At 43.4% G+C, this 12,741-nt stretch overlaps 1 pseudogene; it reads right to left on the bottom strand.

Annotated features, from left to right (window-relative positions):
• Positions 1-1,430: 1,430 nt before the first annotated feature.
• LOC148507887 (E3 SUMO-protein ligase ZBED1-like) lies at positions 1,431-2,147 on the bottom strand (annotated as a pseudogene).
• Positions 2,148-12,741: the final 10,594 nt, after the last annotated feature.

Raw genomic sequence — 12,741 nt, 5'->3', positions numbered from 1 at the left:
TCTGAGATCAGATTCTGCAACATAGCCATAGCAACCGCTTTGTTGTCTAGCTGGACTCCAATGGATGCACATTGCTGGGTGATGGACAATATCTTATTGATGTATTCATTCATGTTCTTTAAACTCAGTTTAGTCCCTTGCAAAGTGCATCTGAACTGTTTGCAGGGCTACCCTTATGTCCTTTGTGGATGCCTTCTCATTGATGTTGGAATATACTTCCTGTTCTACAGCTAAGGCACTGGTTCCAATTGCTCTACCCACCTCATCGGGATTTGGGTTCTCTCCTGGACCAATCATGACCTCCCACAGCTTCTCATGCTTTAACTGCACTTCTATAGTGAATTTCCAAGTAGAGTGGTTCTCTGAGTCTTTCAGTTTTGTGAAACTCATACTTGTGCTTGGACTGGAGTATACATTTTCACCTTCAATATGAAGTTGTAATCCCGTTGAAAGTGTCCTTCACAGCCACAGTCCTGGTCCCATAACTTATTGGCAGATGCTTACAAGGTGGTAGGTGCATAGCGTATGTGAGCAAAGAGGTTAGTCCACACAATATTAAGTAATAATAAATCCAATCCATTCCAGACATTTGTGCATTAAGCACCCAGGTTAGTCATATGGTCATTACTGGTAGCCACGTTAGTAGATGAGATGCTGTATTATGTATATGGCTGCTACTGTAGGATTTGTATTTAGGTTGGATGAAAGATTGGACTCAAGAGCTACTACTCCTCTCTGTGTTACCCTTACTGCCCTGCAGCTCACTCAAACTCTTCAAAGGACAATCTTCCAGCGCATGTCCCATCATGCTCTGACACCCAGAGGCTAACATGACATGTTGTTACTTGTAGTTCTACATGCTGGCCAAACCATACAAAATACATTTCAACAGTTTGTAGAATAATAATAATAAATTAAAAATTATTATCTCATTATGAAATATCACACTCACAGTCTGCAAGTTTGATCCTGTCTGAGTGTGCACCCTTCCCATTGAGTACTGTAAGTGCCACTGTTTTTACTTTCTCTTACCAGATTGTGTAAATATTCTACTGTTTGCTTTTTACCTTGGTACTGTTTTTTTGTAGTAAGTTTGTACCTTTTTTATAGTTTATTTTTAGCATGTGTCATTGTGATTTCCCGCCATATGTCACTACGGGGTACTTTTTACAGTAATCCGTGATAAAAGAAAACAAAAAAAATTTAATGCTTTTAACTTAAGTCCATACTGTAGTTCTTTATACTTTTTTTCTTTGTACATGACACTATTAATAACTTGAAAAAGTATAGAAGCTTAATCATCAAACAAATGTGCAAACATTTAACAATGTGAAATTAACAATGGGAGAGAACTAGAAGTGGTAGGGTAGGAGGGACCTCAGGAAGAGGGATCTCTTGATCAATATTGTGGAGGTGGTGGGGGAAGAAAACTAAATTATAGGGCCATTCAGTATGCCAGTAGCAATGGCAAAATAAATGCAAATATATTTTTTATACCACCAAAGTCTTTCATCAGTGTTCTGTAAAAATAATAACTTGGATAGCATCTCCCCCTTTAATCTGTTCAGTGTTTTGTTTTTGATTTCTCTAGCCTTGGAGAAAAGCCTCTCTGTTGGAATCGAAATGGTCACAGTTGATAGATATTTCCTCACCAGTTTGGATAGGGCAGGGTATGTTCACTGTAGTCCTTCCAAAATCTAAGGGGGTTATCATTTAGACCCCCCGAAACAAGGTTTTGAAACCATGATTTGCCATTTGCAATGTGCAAGTCTTCTCAGCTGCCTAACTTGTTCATAGAAATATTTTAAGACTTACCAAAATACATAGCCATTTTCTGAGGCATCTGTGATGAAGTTGAAGACGGCTTACATCGCTGTGATGCTCTTTGTGCTATTTTGTGCTGTTTGCTGAATAGAAGACTCATTGTTGGTGGGTTTTAAATATCTGAAATACATAATAATATTGACATTTACAGTTTATTTTAATTGTGATTAAACAATTAAAGCTTTATAACTAATAATGTTATTATTCTTAGGCTTGTTAAACATATATCTAAAATATTTGGCTATAAATAATAAAAGGATCCATCTTACTGCACCTTCAGTCTCTGATTCTGAATTTGAGTAATTATTTATGGAACTCTCCATTGTACTGAGCAGAGCTTGTTTGAAATGGTATGCGTTCGGCATCCCGGCGGTCTGGATGCTGACGCACCTATTGCACCTATTACCGGTGCCAAAATCCTGACACTGGTTAGAAGCCTGGGATACCGACGGTAAGTATCGGGGTGTTGGTGGGATTAGGTTTAGGGTGCGGGGTTAGGGTTAGGCACTAGGGGGAGGGTTAGGGTTGTGCACTAAGGGGGAAGGGTTAGGGTTAGGCACTGGGGAGGGGAAGGTTAGGGTCAGGTACTGGGGGGGAAGGGGGGTTAGGGATCAAAGAGGGGGGTTAGGGTAGGGAGAGGGGGAGGGTTAGCATACCGACCACCAAGTGTCGGTATACTAACCCTTTCGGGATGCCGGCGAGTCTAACTGCCGGGATCCTCAGTCCTGGCATCTCTTACCGATTCCTTTCAAATATGATATCTTGTTTTTGCTTGGCCAATGCACAATGATCTTTGAAATAGGGTTTCTTGAAGCGGGGCTATAATAGTGGTTCATCCCTTTCATGGCTTCATTTAAAACATTAAATCCAATCTCCTTGTTTGTTTGGAGTTCCTGAAGATTGTCCATTATCAAAGCAACAAGAGAGATCACCATACTGCTTGTAAGGTACAGCTTCCCACTCATCATTTTAGTTACCTTCTCAAAAGGTGCTAGTATTTTATCTAATTCTGGGCCTGATTCAGAGCCGCTCGTAAGCGGCCGCTCGTAAGCGGCCGCTCGTTCTCTCCGAGCGATGTTCGCACATCTGCGCATGCGTATGGGTCATAATGCGCATGCGCCAACCAGTCATTGCGGTCGGAAATCAAGCACTCGCAAAATAGCGAGTGCCTGCTAATTTAAGTGACAGGATGAGGCGTTTGTGGGTGGTAACAGGGGAAGGTGCTTGAAAACGGGGAGTGGTGATCCGAACGCAGGCGTGCCAAAAGGTCAAAATGGGCGTTTTAAGGGTGTGCATAATTAACAAAGCAGCGTCATTGACCATGTCACTTGGTTGTTTCTTAGCCTGAACTGTTTGCATGATTGCGGTAGGAAAATCCAACCACAAGCACTGCGAGCAGTCAGATGCCTTTCGATGTACTCGATTAATCAAATAAATAGCGGAGATGATGTAGGATGCGAGCGGCCAGGGGGCATCTTTACAAAATAGCGAGCGCATGTTTCGTTCGCTCGCTCAGACGTAGAGGCGTCAACAGACTGCAAAGAGCGAGCGCTCAATTTAAATATCCGGCCCCTTTTTCTGAACGAGCGAGCGCAAATAGCGTCCGGCTCTGAATCAGGCCCTCTGTTACATCCTCTAATTCAGAAGCAGGCAACATGGAAGGTGCACTTGTGTGTCTATTTGTTATATCATTTATAAGAGGTCATAGGTGTATCAGGTGCTGTAACATATAATACTGTATGTTGAGTGCCGCTTTGTGTGGACAGATTGGATTAGCTTCATTTTGGTTACCGCTCCGAGTTTATCAATGTCCATGACACTTTGTTTAATCTGAGTAACAATTGCTTTTGCTTTCAAAATAAGTCGTGACACAGACTCCATTTGAATACATTTTCTACAACTAAATTAAGAGTGGGGGCAAAGTAATGGAATGTGCTTTTTCTTCCCAAATGCTTTCTCCACTGCACCTTTTATGTTTGCACCATTGTCTGTAACTGCCGCTGTTACACCATCTTATTGTGGACTTATGCCCCATTCAAAACACCACTGTTGTACCTGCTCACCAGGATAGATAGTCAATGGTATATTTTTACTCAGAAAAACAGTTAATCTGGCTCATCATGACGCAAAAAATAAGATAACTGCATTTTGTTATCAGTTCAAATATGTTATAAAGGAGTAGTGTTTGTTTTGTTGCAGTCTTTCCCTCATAAGTTGAGTAATGTCATGATATTTCTCAACTACTTGTCTTTTAATGGTATTCCTGTTTGGAATTGTATAATGGGGAACCACATATTTATTTAATTTTTTTTAAACCAATGTGCTCCACCACTTGAAATAACTGACTGTCTTTGCATACAGTATAAACAATTCACTACATTAGTTTTATGTTGTCTCTACCACTTTCCTAAAATCACTCAACTTTCTTAAAGGCGCGCATTATGGGATTTGGAAGCGGCATCTGCAGCATGTGATGTTGACGATACTACTGGCTCTGCCTCTGTCTGTTGTTCTCTTATGGTGCGTACACATGGGTTGATTTTTTGGATGACTGAACGATTCAGTCATCCAAAAACACGTCCAATTTCAGCCCCAAAACGATGAACGATAACTACCAATGCGCACTCCCGTTTGTAGTTGGTAGTTGCCGTTCATCGCCTCAACTTCCAGTCCAACCTGACGATCTTGTCAGGCTGAACATGTTCGGGGATGAGGGAGGGAGCCCGGCACTGAACAAAATCATTCTTGATTTCATTCAGTGTTTGTGCTCAGTGTCATCAACAACACTGAGCATACCCCTGCTGGGGACACACAGAACTATTTCGTTCTGGGAGAAAATCATCCCGTGTGTACGCGTCATTACACTTGCAGCAGCTTCTTTTACTTAATCATCCGACAGGTAGATTGGTGTAGAAGTGGAACTTTCTGTGGCTATGGTCGTGGCACTGCTGGTGGCACTACTCCCAAGTCTAATATTGCCAATAGATGAGCCAGGAACAGGAATCTGACTGTGCAGCACATGGGGATACCTACTTTCAAGATGGCACTTTAAATTGGAAGTGTTGCCACTAGTCTTTGTAACTTCTCCACAAGTACCTGATTTTCTGGGATGTTTATCAAGATTCTTCCATAGGTTACTTTTGAGCAGTAGCCATTATAAAAAAAAACCTGTGCTGAAGTGCAGCTGAACATTGTAGAAAATTAGTTCACTATATATAACAATGGTGGATGCACTGACTGCACAGCACAGAGCTCACTTACAACACTGTTGCCATACTATATATAACAATGGTGCATGCACTGACTGCACACCACAGAGCTCACTTACAGCACTGTTGCCATACTATATATAACAATGGTGCATGCACTGACTGCACAGCACAGAGCTCACTTACAGCACTGTTGCCGTACTATATATAATAATGGTGCATGCACTGACTGCACAGAACAGAGCTCACTTACAGCACTGTTGCCGTACTATATATAACAATGGTGCATGCACTGACTGCACAGCACAGAGCTCACTTACAGCACTGTTGCCGTACTATATATAATAATGGTGCATGCACTGACTGCACAGAACAGAGCTCACTTACAGCACTGTTGCCATACTATATATAACAATGGTGCATGCACTGACTGCACAGAACAGAGCTCACTTACAGCACTGTTGCCGTACTATATATAACAATGGTGCATGCACTGACTGCACAGAACAGAGCTCACTTACAGCACTGTTGCCGTACTATATATAACAATGGTGCATGCACTGACTGCACAGCACAGAGCTCACTTACAGCACTGTTGCCGTACTATATATAATAATGGTGCATGCACTGACTGCACAGAACAGAGCTCACTTACAACACTGTTGCCATCTGCTTTGCTTGCTTCTTTCCACTGGTGTCCTGTGACTGTATCATTACTATATTAACAGAAGCGGCTAGTTAGGTTTAGATCAGTGAAATACACTCAGGGAAGGTTCACCTGTATGAGTCTGAGCACACAGATGATCATCATCATATCAGATATGGAGGGGGGTGGTAATGCAGGTTTCAATTTAACTAGTTTTTTTCCGATGCAGATTGTATAGTGTGTATGTTTGATCCATCATTCATAATGGTTAATCGTATCATCCAATCTGCAGCATGTAACAACACATTGTACCGTCATGCACAGTATCATGCAATGTGTATGACGAGCGGGGAGATGTATTGGTACATCACATTGCACCTTTGCTAGGTCGCACCATCGCACAGTGTGTACTCAACTTAAGTGTGTAGCTGCAGGGGTGAGGGCTATGCTCTGATTGGTTTTCACTGTCTCAGAGAGTCAATCAATGTGTCTATTTCCTAGCAGGCTAGAACTAGAGGGGAGGGACCGGAGCAGGTCACATCTGAGGCAGACAGACAGGCTCCAATGAACCTGCAAGATGCAGAGCAGTAGCTAATGGAGGCAGCTCTCAGGAAGAAAAAAGCTTAATATCAAAAAACGATTGCTTCATTACCATGCGATTTCGGAAAACATCAGAAAGTCGCCGTTGAATGGTAAACATGCTACCACTACTGCAAGAAAAACATAGGCCCTCATTCAGAGCCGTACGCTCTGAGCAGAGCGCACGCTCTGCATGAGGGCCGGGCTCCTTTTTCATGGAGCGTCCTCCTGGACGCTCGTATAGCTGTGGGTCACCACCCACAGGCTATACGAGCGTGCATTTTGATGGCCGCGATGGTCGTGACCATCGCGACCATCGAAATTGCGAGCCGGAGCCTGCGGTTGAGGTTTTCAACCGCAAGCTCCGGAGTGATTTTGGCTCTATCAGAGCCAAAATCACTCCCACTGACATCACTAGTGATGTCAGTGGGCCGGCTTCTGACGGGAGGCGTTCCCGTGGGAACGCCCCCGTCAGGGAGGCACGCCCCCGGCACGCCCACCAAAGGGGGCGTGCTGTCAATCAACATTGACAGCACGCCCCCTTTGATCGGACACAACGAGCGAAGGACTTTCCTTCGCTCGTCGCGTCTGGCGCATGCGCACGACGGAGCTCCCTCCATCGTGCGCATGCTCAGTCCATAACATCGACCCACTTGCGAGCGGACAGCCGCTCGCGAGTGGGTCTGAATCAGGCCCAAAATTATTAAAAATAAAGTATAAAATGACCTATAGGCTTTGTGTATAAGGTGTATATGACACATAAATAAATTTCATGTATGTACACAAACTTTGTTTGAGCCACAAAATTATTGAAAATATTGTATAAAATGACCTTCAGGCTGTGTGTATAAGGTGTATATAAATCATAAATGCATTCTGTGTTTAGATTTGGGCCCTATACCTTAGACATTTTAATATAATATGCAATTATTCCAAAATACGGAATATTCCGATATCCAAAATACCCCTGGTCCCGAGCATTTTGGATATGGGAGACTCAACCTGTATATATGGGGGGAGAATATACTTTACCCCATTCATGCTCTTTGATAAAGCTTCATGTAGTGGAAGCGAAACTAGTTAGAGGATTTTCATCAAGTGACACAGTCGTTTTGCTGACTTTGGATACCCGTTTATTTCCACGGAGAGCCATAAGCGCTACACATTGCGGTAACGGTGCCCGCTGGCTGAATTCAAGACGGTGAGAGATAACCAGGCGGTCATGTGTTGACCATATTACAGCCTCAGGATTTCCCCGTCAGAGGATAACCTTGTCCATTGGCCAGGCGGTAGGAGATACCAATAATCGCTACACCTCTTCAGGATATACAGGTGGATTATATGTGCGCTTCGAATTAGCATGGAGTCCGTGTTTCCTAAATAACATTGTACTGTTTACACCTTTGGAAAACATTCCAGCGCTACCCCTTGTCAAAACCCGGAGGTAAATTCAAAGGGGTTATTAGGACTCTCATATGTGGACTTTGATCGGGTGAGAACTGTCAGATTAAGATTGGTCACAGTTTACATGCAATATACAATTTTTTTATATTTTTATGTTTTCTTTAGTAAACCTGTCAGTTATGCAGGTTTCTATTAGGAATCAAGAGGTTCCATGGTAATATATGATAGTCTGTACAGACTTTTACAATATTAAGGTGATTGTTATATGTCATTTGTATACCATTACTGATATGCTTAATGTGTATTTATTAAATTCATGGTAGATTTATTTGGTGTCTTGAATTCATTTCTGCCACGTTAAGTATTTATTTGTAATTACAAATCCAATTAGCGCAACACCATCAGTGTATTATCTTTGTTTGGGATCATCAGCAGGTGATCTTTTATTGGGTTTACACAGACCCATAGGTGTTTGCAGCTGTGGTCTATTATTCAATTGTAGTTTATTAGTGCCAGGCTGTTATTTGGTGGGACACTGCAGGATTTGGCCTCTCCACTGGGGGAGCTGGCTTCTCTAACATTTCTGCTATGGGTACTGGGCCATCCAGCCTTTCCACTGTGGCTGCTGGCCTCTGCACTAAGAGAGCTGGCCTCTCTGGCACGTGGCTTCTGGGCTGGTCTCCCCAGCCTCTCTGTTGGGGGTGCAGGACTCACAGGCCTTTCCATTGTAGACAATGGCCTCTCCATCTCTCCGCTGGGGCAGCTGGTCTCTTGGGCATTTCTGCTGTGAGTACTGGCCTCTCCAGCCTTTTCACTGAGTGAGCTGGCCGTTCTGGCTTCTGCACTAGGAGAGCTGTCCTCCGGCCTGTCCTCAGGGAACGTTGGCTGCTATAGCCTATCTGCTAGGGGGACTGCACTCTCTAGCCACACTTCTGAGGGTACTGGCCTCTCTGCTGATCTATCTGTCCTCTTTACTGGGGGCACTGGCTTCTCCAGCATCTTCATTGGGGAATGCCTCTCTGCTAGAAATACTGGGCTCTCTGGTATATGTAGTCTGTCCAAAGGAAGTGCTCCCCACTGCTACCTCTCTGCTGGGGGTGCTGTGCTCTCCAGTGTCTCTGCTGGGGGTGCTGTGCTCTCCAGTGTCTCTGCTGGGGGTGCTGGCACTGCTATAAATGCTGTTTTCTCCAGCCTTTCCACTGGGGGTGATGGCCTTTTCTTCGTTTGGTATAAGGACACTATCCAAATTAAATATAAAATGACACAGATATAAAAATTTGTCATAACATGAGGCAAATCTGCATAATAATAAACAACTTATATATTAGCATATAACAACCATAACATGTTGTGTGAAATGAAAAACACCCTACGGTATCTAAATTTTTTTTATCATAACGCATTTATGGAAACTGTACCAGAGGTACAATATATGTCATTTGATCTAACAGTCAATCAGATTGACAGTCTTCTAGCATAGTTTAAGTAATAAAGGGAATGCTTAATCGCCAGATCCCAAGCTTTGATCTATCTATCTGAATTATGAGTAGTACAGTATATCTGTTAGCCTGTGTTTAGTGACTTTTACTTTCTCTTCAAACTATTTTTGTGAATGCTAATAAAGCACCATTAGACTGTAGTTGTAGTGAGTGTACTTCATAATGCTCACCTAAGCTCTCCTGTGTCAGGACAAGTTGTGGCAGCAGACACACATGACTTGAACACAGAAGTTTGGCAGTGAAACTGTAGCAGAGAATATATAGAAAGTCAGTTACAGTTTAAAGCTTACCTCCCAACAGTGCTTATTTTGGCAAGAATCTCCAGCCTGGAAACATTAGTTTGCAGGAATCTATGATTTGCAAACTCTCTATGCTGTAGGGAATAGGATTGCCACCTAACAACAGATGGTGGGTTAAGTGCAAGCCTCCCGAGGTTCGCTGAAAAGAAAAGAGGAAGAATCTGTCACTTACCTTCTCACCAGCCGGGGGAACAGGGGCAGCCACAGAGACCGCAGGTCACATGCACGCGTATATAAGCACGCTGGCCCAGCCCCCTGCCCAGATTTTACGGAAGCTAATGGTGCATACACACGGTCAGACTTGCTAGATCAACGATGAAGGATTTTACCAACAATCTCATTAACGATGAACGGTTTCTGACAGTATTTAAATGATGAAGTCGTCCAAGTTGGACTGCAAACACAGATGACTTCAGATATCACATGCGGGCACGCACATCGTTGGTCGATGCATGCCAAACATGTCAACGATATAAAGATTTTTTTCCATCATTATCGTTCATATCATCAAAAATATCTGACCGTGTGTACCCTCCATTACAGATGACAATCCTAAGTAGAACAAGAGATCTATGGAGATTCCAACACCATAGTTCCTCTAACATACGAATAAGGGACTTAAGACATTTTGATGCAGAATGTTTACTATAACATTTGTAAACATCAAAGAACAGAATTATGCTAAACCCTGACTGTGAATGGGGTGGACAGGTAAACACTGGTTGCTTTGGAACAGGCATCAAAGTATAATTGGTATGGTGTACTGAAGTTGGCAGTAGGGTGTACTGCAGTTGGCAGTAGGCCAGCCACTGAAAAGAGTTTGCTCAACTCATTTCTGGCCTGTAGTACAATGCAGGGGACAAACTTGTACTAAGAACCTCACTTATACTCCATTTTAATTGTAGTTCATCAGGATTATATTGACTATCATTGTTCTTAGTAATCAGAGTGTGCACCTGAGTTCTTTGTCCCCTCCATTGTAATAGAAGTCTCAGCATGGTAGCACATCTTATTATGTTTAAAATTCAGGTGTGCAGTCCATGCCCCTCCCCCTTTCCACTATATTTGTGTATTTTGTACACTTCAAGGCTGAGACTCCTTCTGCTTGGTATTTACACCCCACCCATCTGCCCCTAGGTGCTTTTTTAATCATCTGCACAAGTTCCTACATTTCTGTCTACATATTAGAATGTGCATTATTAATTGTAGGTAAGTCCTAGCTAAATTTGATATAATGTGTTCATATTGGGGATGCTAGGGACCCATCTTATGGGGGTTCACCTTGACGTGGTGAAATGGGCAAACCATTTTTATCCAAACTTGTACTAAGAACCTTACTTATACTCCATTTTGTAGAGTTTATCAGGATTATTTTGACTATCGTTGTTCTTAGTACTCAGAGTGTGCACCTTTGTCCCCTGCAACATCCCCAGAGGGAGTGTGGGTCCCTTGCAGAGTTGCGAGATCAAGGGAAACCAAACTCTGGAAGGCCAGACGGGGTAGATGAGAATGAGCTGGGGCACCATGTCTATTTTGATTTTGTGGAGGATCTTCAGAAGCAACACAGGAGGTGGGAAGGCGTAAGGAAAGAGAAGGTTGATCCAGGGAAATTAAATGGCACCCTGAGTCCAGATTTTGGATAGGAAGTTTGGAACCAGCACATTTGATCGGGTTGCAAACAAGTCTATTTGTGGCTGACCGAAGGTCTTAACTATGTTGAGAAAGATCTCTGGCCGCAGAGTTGCATGATCCATGATCTTTCTTCAATAGGGAGTCGGCCAGTTCGATCAGTTTCCCTGGAACGTATGTGCCGGATAGGAGTATTGATCGGTGTATGGCCCAATTCCAAATGTGTACCCCCTCCTGACAGAGGGTGAGAGATTGGGTGCCTCCCATTCTGTTGAGGTAAGAAACTGTCATCCTGTTGTCGAGCTATAGCTGGACAGAAATTCCTTGGGCTTGTGGGGGCACTAAGGAAGACATAGCTAGTCTGGCCACCCTCAGCTCTAAGAGGTGGATGTGGGCTGTGGACTCCTAAGTGGACCATCTCCCTCTTGCTGCTTTGTCTCTTGTGAAAGCTCCCCAGCCTGCAAGGAAAGCCTCAGAGGTGATGACGATGTCTGGGGAGGGACTACAAATTGTCTGGGAGGAGACAACAGGAAGGGTGTCCAGTCGCTAATCTTCTTGTGAACTGTAGAGATCAAGAGAATTTTGTCTGAGCAGCCAAACCCCTGAAGGAGGAGAGTTGACATAAGGTTATGAGAATGTCTGCATAGAAGAGGGGCGTGGAGAAACGCTGGATCCAACGCCCTCATTTTCCCTATGACTGTGGCTAAATCTCTCAATGAGAATAAGATCTTGCGCAAAAAAATGCAGAATCTCTATACATTTGTCTGCTGGAATAGCTATGGAGAATGAAAGGTAATCAAAGAGGAACCCCAGAAAGATGATTGACTGATAGGGAGTCAGTATTGATTTGTTTAGGTTTACATTAAAACCGAGACTCTGGAGAAGAGATAAGTATCTCCTGTTCAGAGTGAACCACCAAGAGGTCGTCTAAATAGATGATAAACCACATGCTTTTATGATGGAGGTGTGTGACTACCGCCTTCTTGAGATGGGTGAATGTGTAAGGAGCATTGGACAGGCCAAACAAGATGATATACCATTGGTAGAGGGTGTCGTACCACAGGAACCTCAGGAGTCTCCTGTGATTTGGATGAACTTGGATCGTATGAAAGGCCTCTTTGAGATTGATTTTGATACAGAAATCGTTTCTTAGCCAACACGGAAGGCATGTTGGCCAGATCCTCCATACGGAAAGAACAAGGCTTTATGTACTGGTTGAGGGGTCTGGCATTTAAAACTGGTCTTTATGAATCTTCTTGTTTCTTTATAGGAAAGAGGTGACTGATCCAGCCTGTTTTGGAAATGTCTGCCCGCTCTATTTTACCCTGATGTATAGCGAGAAACAAAACGTCATCTAGCAGAGGACTGGCATTCTTTAAGCAGGGGAATATCTTTCGAGGAAACCCGTAGAGAGGAAGGAACAGGCCTTTTTCTACAATCTTTAATAACCACCTGTGGTAATCTGCCTACAGGAAGCAATTGTATGAGAAAGACATGGAGAAGGGGATGCTTAACAGACACTTACCGTATCTTCTGTCTTTCCTGGAGGGGCTTGTATTGCCGGACACAGCACCTCTTGTGACTCATGTCAGATAGAAACTTCCCTTTGGTGCACTGGGGTTGCCTTGCTGCTCTTGGGTCGAACTGATGGT

The sequence above is a fragment of the Taudactylus pleione genome, unplaced genomic scaffold (assembly GCF_031769625.1).
Source record: "Taudactylus pleione unplaced genomic scaffold, aTauple2 ptg000380l, whole genome shotgun sequence".
NCBI lineage: Eukaryota > Metazoa > Chordata > Amphibia > Anura > Myobatrachidae > Taudactylus > Taudactylus pleione.
This window is presented reverse-complemented; position numbering and strand designations above follow the sequence as displayed.